We start from the raw sequence: 10,307 nt of genomic DNA on the forward strand, positions 1-10,307 counted from the left end.
ATGTGAAGAAATGACTGGTATGAACTCATTTTCTCTTGGGTCTAAAATAAAATAATACCTCTATGTGAATGAAGCCAGACCCAGTTAATGCTAGTCTTTCATGTGAAATATGAAGCTCCCGTGTTGCCTTTTTCTGTTGGTGTGATAACTAGTAATTGGTACATTCTCACTAAGGAGCTATTTCTTAACATAGACCATGTTAATGCTACACTACTGTTTAAAGGGCTAATCTCACACATTCTTAGCCATGAGTCTGGCTTAGAATGGACTTCTCTTTGCAATAACTTTTGGTCACTGGAAATCCGTGGCCTCCAGTTGTGTTTGGGTACCAATGACTCCATTGACCCCAAGAGTTGAAGGGATGACTGGAATTTCATCTGAGACTGTGGTGAAAATCCTCCCAAGGCTAAGGGGGTCAAGAGGTGCTTTGGAGAAACTTGGCACCATTTGAAATTGAGTAGCCACTTGAGCCAAATATAAAATTGTATTTACAGCTGACAGACTCAATTTGAGCCTTCAAATTTGTGGTTATTCTACTGTAAAGTAATATGTTGTTTATCTAGCATTTATTAGATTTTTATGCATATGTATTTTCACAATGTGCTCCTCAGTTTGAATTAAACCAGATTTTGCAAACTCAAAAAATAATAAAATAAAATCTGGAGTTAAACAAGGATGTCCACTCTCTCTACTACTCTTCCATATAATAATGGACATTCTCGCAAGAGCAATAGGCAAGAGAAAAACATAATGGGGATCCAAATAAGGTAGAAGTAAAATGATCCCTTTGTACAGATGAAATGATCCTGTATTTAGAGACCCTATACCTACCTTCCTCAAGTTAGTAAAGGTGTTGCTAACCTTTAGCAATGTAGCAAGGGTATAAAACCCACAAGAATCAGTAGTCTTTCTTTGTTACCAACAATGGGAACATCCAGTTTGAAATCCAAAAAACAACCTCATATGTATTAGCCTCAAAATCAACTCAAATCTAAACAAAACAACAACAACAACAACAAAACTGGGAATTAATTTTACCAAAAATGTGAAGGACCTCTACTGTGAAAATTTAAAAATATAAAAAGGGAAATTGAAGGAGATTCAAGGAAATGCAAAATCTTTCAATGCTTTCACAAATAACATTGTGAACACTTCACTTCTGCCCCCAAACAATTGACAATGCACTACCCATCAAAATCCCAACAATATTCTTCAATGCAGTAGAGAATGCAATCCAAATTTAATATGAAATTAGAGAATTACAGATGAAAAAGTAGGTTTAGAAATGAACTCATGGGCTATAGTCATCTTACACACACACACACACACACACACACACACACAAACACACAATGGAATTCTATTCACCCATTAGAAAGGATGACTTTTCACCAGTCTTAAGGAAAATGAAAGGCTTGGGAAAATTATGCTAAGAGAAAGAAATGCTGACGCAGAAAAATACAGGTTTCATGGATTCATTCATTTATGGTAGCTAGAAGGTGCCTACAAGTCTGCAAGTAAACAAGACAGATTCTACCCCTTCCCAGTTATTAGTTTACATCTAGGATAATCTCATGTATTTAAATTTGACATTTTGTTCTATGTTGAGCATACAACGTTATTGCTACCTTGTTTGTTATTTCTGCAAACAGGCGGGTATATTTAAAGAATTACGTTCATGTCATCCATTACTGAAGGAAGAATATCTAAAAGAGCAGCCCTTACAAGGAAGAACAACTCTTACTCATTTAGCTTCATTCCTATCTTAGGCCAGTGTTGTCCTCTGTACATTCATGTTGTACATTAAAATTGTATACTTGGCCATCCTGTATATTTACTATCTTCTACATTGTGACATAAATGCCCCAGCAATTCCAGTTTGCTTTACTTTAAAAAAAAAATTCTCTCATAATGATTGAGGTTGGTGTGTGTGTGTGTGTGTGTGTGTGTGTGTGTGTGTGTGTGTGTGTGTGTGTGTGTGTGTGTGTGTAGTTTTACAAATATCAGAAGACAACATTTTTCTTCATTTAGAATACATCTTTCAGGTCATTGTAAGTTATGCCTAATTGGAGAAATCTCTTGCTATTTAAAAGATGAAACAGAAAAATATATTTGTGCATGCACACAGTTGCTTTATTAGTCTGTTGTTGAACACTTAACTTCTATTTATATCTGGGCGGCTGTTGTGAACAATGTGAATAACAAACAACTACAGATATATTTACGAGTTACCCAGAGAGAAATAATCAAATGATTGATGTGTCAGATGATATTTCAACTTTGCATTTCTTTAGAAAACTGCAAAGTACTTTCTACAATGAGAATACTAACCTGTATTTTGACCAAGAGTGTAGAAAATTTCCTTTTCTCACACTCTCACCAACATTATTACATTTTGAGTTTTTTAAGGGCAGGTTTTAACTATGTGCAGAAGAACCCCAGAATGGCCTTAGACTCAAATCCTCTTACTCCAAACTGCTAAATGCTTGGAATTATAAGCCTTTTCCACCACACCTGGTTCCTTAGATTTTTTTTTCATAAGATTTATAATAGTTATGAAGTAGTATCATAGTAATTTTCAATTGCATTTCTCTAATGACTTCTGTTCACAAAGCATTAACCCAGCAGAGAAGTGGTATTAAAAACTACTTTGTAAACACACTAGCACTTTTCAGGGCTTTTTGGAAAACATGTCTATTCAGAACTTTTGTCCATTTTTAATTGTTTCTTGTTAATCTCATCTTTAATCTCTCTATATAAAATCAATACTTAATTCAATATAGTAGAAAGGAAAAAATTAAGCAACTCCTAACATTTTTCAATTTTCAATAATATATTGTTTAAATCATTTTCTGTTTACACTTAAGACTATATAAATAAATTTAGTTAGACCTTTTACAAGGCTATATGTATTTTATTTGTGTTTCATTCATGACTTTTTCCAAAGCTTGTGTGTCTAATTTTTCTAGGTTTCTTTCAGTCTCATGTAGTTCAGATTTCAAACTGAAGTATAAATTGAAAAACGCAAAAAAAAAAAAATAAAAACAATAGAGTTCCTCTCATCTGATGATGTCTCTACAAGTATGAGGAAAAAGTTCAATCTTCTATGGACCTTTGTTTGGCTATCAAAAAGAGAATTAATTCTTCTAGGTCTTCCCTATTTTTTCAATTTAACTTAAATGATGTAAAACACAATATACTACTCAGAGACTTTTACCTTTTCATCAGTTTTGCACATTTTCATATTGACTTCACCTCAGTCTACAACATTCCTTCATTATTCTGTCCCTGATGTTTTTATACTGCCAAGACATAATAAAACCAGTTTGATTTACAGCATGAGAAGGTATCCATCTGGCTGATTTTGAAGCAGAGCATGGTCAATAGAGAACAGCCCTTCTGCTTTTCTCATTACATGTAATGGCTTCTGTAATACTTATTGCATTCTATTTACTATTTAAAAAAAACTGCTGTCTAGTTTGTGATCATTTGGTTAAATACCCCAAAGTGGTATTGCTGGATCATAGAGGAGCTCTACGTGGAGTCTTTGGAGGAACCTCAATACTACTTTCCAAAGCTGTTGAACAATAGTACAATTGAACAATAGTAATGCATTAAGGTTCCCTTCTGTCCACATCCCTTCCAGCATCTGCTGTTATTAGAGTTCTTGATCATAGCCATTCTAACTGGGGTAATATGGTATCTCAATGTTGTTTTGATTTGCATTTCTTTTACGGCTAGAGAAGTTGAGCATTTCTTCATGTGTCTATTGGCCATCCTCCTTTCCTCTTCAGAGAAGTTTCTCTTTAAGTCTTTAGCTCACTTATTCATTGAGCAGTTGTTTCTTTGAGGATTTGTCGTTGGGGGATTTAATTTTTTTGAGTTCCAGGTATATTTTAGATATGAGACCCTTGTCCGTTACCAACACAACTATGTTTATTGCAGCATTATTTACCATGGCTAAGATATGGAACAAACCCAGATGAAAGGATGAAGAAAATGTGATATATATACACAATGGAATTCTATGCCACCATGAGAAAGAATGACATTGCCCCATTTGTTAGGAAGTGGAAAGACATGGAAAAATTATATTAAGTGAATTAAGCCAGGCCCCAAAAAACCTAGGTCCCATGGTTTACCTTATTTGCAATAACTAGTATATATCTGAGACAAGCAGAAAAGGTCAAATAAGTTGATGTTAGGTGAAATGAACCCCAAGATAAGGATTCATTTTTTTTTCTTTATTGCAATTGTTTCGAACATTTATAAGATAATTTTTTGGTGATTTGTATGTCCATCCCCCATGGTATAACCCATGCTTTCACTGGATTTGATGTTTGTATAATTTGTGGAGGGGAAGGGAAAAAACAAATCGTTTAAATAGGGATGCAGGTGGACTCATTGCAATAATGAGATGTACAAGTCCTTATGTCGAAAAACAAACTTTACATCTTTGGCGGGAGGGGGGGGGTTGGTGGGATGAGGGGTTTGGGGGAGATGGGAAGGGATGGGAACAGGAAACAAAGAGGAGGCAACAATGCTTGATAAAAAATATACTCATTATCTTGCCCATGTAATTGTAAGCTCATTCCTAGAAGTTTACGTTAAGTTTTTCACATTTTATTTCTCTTAATTCTTAAGAAAACATTTGCTATAATTCTAATATTATTACCATTTTAGTGTTAGGAAATATTGTAATTAAAGGCACTAAATGCATGGCCCAAAGACACACAGTGGGGAAGGAAATGAGTCAAAATTTCCAAAAGTCAGCAATAAAAACAGTAGGTAAAATCCTCTCCATTCCCTTACACTCTTAATTCAATATTCATGTTGTCCAAGAAATAATAGCATAGCAATTATTGCCAACAGTAATCGTTTTCTGTCACATTTTTCTTCAACACAGACTGTGTTGGTGACATTGGGTTATCATGCTCAGACCTCTAATTGAGGTCTAAAGAGAGACAAATTTCTTCTGTTCCACAGTTCCAGTATACGTTTTAAAAAGTACTAAAATTATCCGGTAGCTGGTGGCTCACGCCTATAATCCTGGCTACAGAGGAAGCTGAGATCCGAGGATTGCACTTCAAAGCCAGCCCAGGCTGGAAAGTCTATGAGACTCTTATCTCCAATAAACCACTAGGAAAGCCAAAATGGCATTGTCGCTCAAGGGGTAGAGCACTCGCCTTCAGCTGAAAGGCACAGGGACAGCGCCCAAGCCCAGAGTTCAAGCCACATGACCAATAAAAAAAAAAGGATTAAACTTTTAAATACCATCACTTACTGTCTTTTAAGAATCCAAAAATCAAATAAATTCACATATAATCACTCCAAAATGCTGTAAAAGCTGGAGATGATAAACAAGCCTCTATGAAGTAAATTTTCTTCTACTTTTTAAAGTATTCTGAAAGCCTTGTGCTGGTTGGTCATACCTGTAATCCTGTCTACACGGGTATCTGCTCAGGAACCGGAGATCTGTGGATAACCGTTGGAAGCCAATCAGGACAAAAATATTCATGAGATTTTTTTTTAATTAATGAACTAGCAAAGAGCCAAGAATGGAGATGTAGCTTATATAATAGCTCATCAACCTAGAGAGGAATAGCCTAGCGAGACCTTGATGCACTGAATTCAAACTCTGAGAATGAAAATGCGCAGGCACGCACATACATACACACACACACACACACACACACACACACACTCACACACACGCACACACACACATTTATTCAAAATATATTCATATCAGTGTTGTGCATTAATTTCTTTGTTAACGATATTATATGGGTAAAATAGGGGTAATATTCTCTTCCATCCCAGAACATTCTTATGTTTTTTATTGTAAAAGTACTGTACAGAGTGGTTACAGTTACATGAAAAAGGTAATGAATACATTTCCTATCAAGCATTGTTACCTTCTCCTTTGTTTTCCCCCACCATCCCTTCCTTCCCACCTCCACAAGTACACTGCCCTGCCCCCACCCCGCCTAAATTGTAAAGTTCGTTTTTCAACGTACTGTCTTGTGCATCACATTGGTGCAATGGGTCATACTGTATCCTTATTTAAGCATTTTGTTTTTTTCCTTTTCCATACCCAAATTAAAGAAGTGTATATACAAGATGGAGGTACACCAACATCAGATACAGTGAAAACAGAGGTTTAACTGTGGGGGATGCACATATAAAAAAATCACATCGTACATTATAAATACATTAGAAACAACAGAAACAAATAAAAAACCACTTGTGTCCCTATCTTGGGGTTCATTTACCTTAACATCATCTTATCTAGTCATATGCGCATGCTTTTGACGTTTTCTCTTTTTTTAATTGTGAAAATATCATACAGAGGAGTTACAATTACCTGGAAAAGGTAATGAGTACATTTCTTATCAAGTATTGTTGCCTCCTCCTTTTTTTCGCCTTACCATACCTTCTTTGTTTATCCCAGACATACATTAGTTATTGCAAATAAGGGATACCATAGGACCTATGCTTCTTTTTTTTATTGTGAAAATAGCATACAGAGGGGTTACAAGTACATGGGCAAGATAATGAGTACATTTCTTATCAAGCATTGTTGGCTCCTCTTTGCTTCCCCTTCCCATCCCTTCCCATACTCCCACACTTCCCCCACCCGGTCCTCCTCCCCCCAAAGTTGTAAAGTTCATTTTTTTACATAATGACTTGTACATCTAATTGTTGCAATGGGTCCACCTGCATCCCTAGTTAAACGAATTGTTTTTTTTCCCTTCCCCTCCGCAAATTATACCAACATCAAATGCAGTGAAACATGGGTTATACCTTGGGGGAGGGGCATACAAAGCAACATAGAAATCTTCTTATAAATATGTTAGAAAAATTGCATGAAAGAAAAAAAACAAAAAACAAAAAAAACATTTGAATACTTATCTTGGGGTTCATTCCCCTAACATCAACTTATCTGAACTTTTCTGCTTGTATCAGACACATACTAGTTATTGCAAATAAGGAAAGCATGGGATCTATGTTTCCTTGGGCCTGGCTTACTTCACTTCTTTGGGCCTGGCTTAATTTACTTAATATAATTTTTTCCAAGTCTTTCCATTTCCTAACAAACTGGGTGATGCCATTCTTTCTGATAGAGGCATAGAAATCCAGTATACACACACACACACACACACACACACACACACACACACACACATTTTCTTGATCCATTCGTTTAGTGTGGGGCATCGGGTTTGGTTATGTAGCTTAGCTATGGTAAATAATGCTGCAATGAACATAGTTTTGCTAGTAGATTTAGTATGGTCTTGTTTGAGATCATTTGGGTGAATGCCCAAAATGAGATTGCTGGGTCTTAGGGGTGCTCTGTGTAGTCTTTTGAGGAACCTCCATACTACTTTCCAAAGCCTTTGAACAAGTTTAAACTCCCAACAACAATGCATTAAGGTTCCTTTCTGTCCACATCCCCTCCAGCATCTGTTCTTTTAAAAATCTGGAATGCTTCACGAACTTGCGTGTCATCCTCAGTCAGGGGCTATTCTTCTTTTTATTGTTCCAATGTTAGTGTATGTGCTACCGAATTGAGCACAGAACATTTTTTATATATATAGTGTAATTGATTTTCTTAAACTAGACAATTCCACAAAAATTAAATTCAAAAGAATTGTCGTGAAATTTTAGAACAATGTATTTCTTACATAAGAACACTTTTAAGAATAAAGTCAAGATTGACATGTCAAAAACAAAATAATTCCAGTTATTTATTGTTCAACGGATGTGTAGGGGGAGGAATTCAATTATTCTGTACAAGGAACCTGTCATAATGAACACTATAGATAGTGTTAAGATTTGTTAAAAGTTTTAATGTTTTCAAAATGTTTAATTGTGGGAATTTGCTCATATATGCCAAAATTAAGACTATTTAGCAGATTGTAAAACATTTCCATAAAGCATTTAAGATTCATGGTAGCAGTCATATACTACTAAGTATGTACATTTCAGAGTTTATAGAAACTTTACTAATGAGAAGTTGCAAAGTGTTTGTGTAAAGAAGCAGAGTGAAGATTTAAGATATTAACTTCACAGTTTCTGTCAAAATTTAAGGGCTTCCTTACTTTATATGTTAGTGAGGAACAAATGATGGTAGAAGCCATATACAAATGATGAGATGAACCATAAATAATAATCTTATTGGATAACTTTAAACGCTACTCATAGCCTATAAAATTCTTGTTGAACATCATAGACTTAGAGAGTTTTAAATGTACAGCAATATAAGAAAATAATAAATCGAATATGTAGTACATTTCAAATACTGGAAACAGTGGTAAATGTTTTGTTTTTTATTTTATTAATCATTAATATTTATGTATTGGTTTTCCTTATTTGTAGCATTGTTTTCCTTGTTGTAATATAATACAACTTTTTGTAAGCCATCATTAAGAAGTGCTTTGAGAATGTTATTGAGATGGCCACATCGTTTTTTATAGGTATATGTGAATTTACAATGAGCAAAATTAGTAAGAAAAAAAATATTGATTAAAATTTTATCAATTAGAATCTGAATCAGGAGTGTTGATAAATGTCCACACCTAAAAGCATAGCCCTAGACTGAAGCACTAGTGTTACAATCTTGAGCACACAAAAGTGAGACTGTGTTTTGTTTTGTTTTTCTTTTGTTTTGTTGGTTGTGGGGCTTGAACTCTGGGTCCTGGTTGCTGTCTCTCAGCTCTTCAGCTCAAGGCTAGTGCTACTACTTAAGTCACAGCACCTCTTCCATCTTTTTCTGCTTATGTAGTGCTGAGGAATCAAACAAAGGACCTCATGCATGCAAGGCAACACTCTACACTGAACCACCTTCCCTGCACCTGAGAGACTGTTATAAAAAAATCATCTAAATAACATTTACTTTCTGCTTTGGGTTATATAATGAAATAAAGAATATCTTTTTATGTTTTCTGAATGGTCATACTTCCAAATTTATATTAAATTCAGCCAATTTTCCTTTTCTTTTTTCTTTCTTTTTTCAATTTTTAAATTTTTTATTGTGAAAATACTGTACAGAGGGGTTACAATTACATGGGCAAGATAATGAGTACATTTCTTATCAAGCATTGCAGCCTCCTCCTTTGTTTCCCATTCCTATCCCTTCCACTTTATCCTTCTCAAAGTCATGTAATATCTCTGAGAGTTTGCTTCTGTAAATATTGTTTTCGCATTGATAATTAATTCTGAGTCATTTTTATTTTTTTTTATCAAAATCACTTTATATTTTATGGTTTTTATTGTTTTTTTAAGTGTGAAAATACCAGACAGAGGGGTTACAATTACATGGGCAAGGTAATGAGTACATTTCTTATCAAGCATTGTTGCCTACTCCTTTGTTTCTCCTTACTATCCCTTCCCATCTCAGCCCCTTTACAACCCATTCCCCCTCCCCTTTCCCCAACCCGAAGTTGTAAAATTCGTTTTTCGACATAATGTCTTGTATATCTCATTGGTGCAATGGGTCCACCTGTATCCATATTTAAAAAAAAAATTTCCCTTCCCCTCCACAAATTATACCAACCTCAAATACAGTGAAAACAGGGGTTATACCATGCGGGAGGGACATACAAAGTAACAAAGAAATCATCTTATGAATATGTTAGAAATAATTGCAGGAAAGAAGAAAATTTTGAATTCTTATCTTGGGGTTCATTTCACCTAACATAAACTTATGTAACAATTTCTGTGTGTCTCAGACATACACTAGATATTGCAAATAAGGGAAACCATGTTTCTTTGGGCCTAGCTTACTTCACTTAATATGATTTTTTCCAAGGTTTCCATTTCCTAACAAATGGGGCAATATCATTCTTTCAGATACAGACATAGAATTCCATTGTGTATATATACATTTTCTTGATCCATTCATCTACTGAAGGGCATCTGGGTTGGTTCCATATCTTAGCTATGGTAATGCTGCAATAAATATATTTGTGCTGGTAGCTTTAGTATGGTCTTGTTTGTGATCATTTGGGTAAATGCCCAAAAGTGGGATTGCTGGATCATAGGGAAGCTCTATGTGGAGTCTTTGTAGGAACATCCATACTACTTTCCAAAGTGGTTGAACAAGTTTACACTCCCATTAACCATGCATTAAGGTTCCTTTTTGTCCACATGCCCTCCAGCATCTGTTGTTATTAGAGTTCTTGATTATAGCCATTCTAACTTGGGTGAGGTGATATCTCAATATTGATTGCTTTGCATTTCTTTTATGGCTAGGGAGGTTGAGCATTTCTGCATGTGTTTTTGTTCACCCTCCTTTCCTCTTC

General features: G+C 35.1%; 1 non-coding gene across 1 annotated transcript; it reads right to left on the minus strand.

The window, feature by feature from the left end:
* Positions 1-7,477: 7,477 nt before the first annotated feature.
* LOC122098615 lies at positions 7,478-7,579 on the minus strand. Its single transcript, XR_006145756.1, has one exon. It is a non-coding gene; the product is annotated as a U6 spliceosomal RNA (small nuclear RNA).
* Between the last annotated feature and the right edge of the window lie 2,728 nt (positions 7,580-10,307).

This window comes from Dipodomys spectabilis, unplaced genomic scaffold (assembly GCF_019054845.1).
Source record: "Dipodomys spectabilis isolate Male_0828 unplaced genomic scaffold, ASM1905484v1 ptg000481l, whole genome shotgun sequence".
Classification (NCBI taxonomy): Eukaryota; Metazoa; Chordata; class Mammalia; order Rodentia; family Heteromyidae; genus Dipodomys; species Dipodomys spectabilis.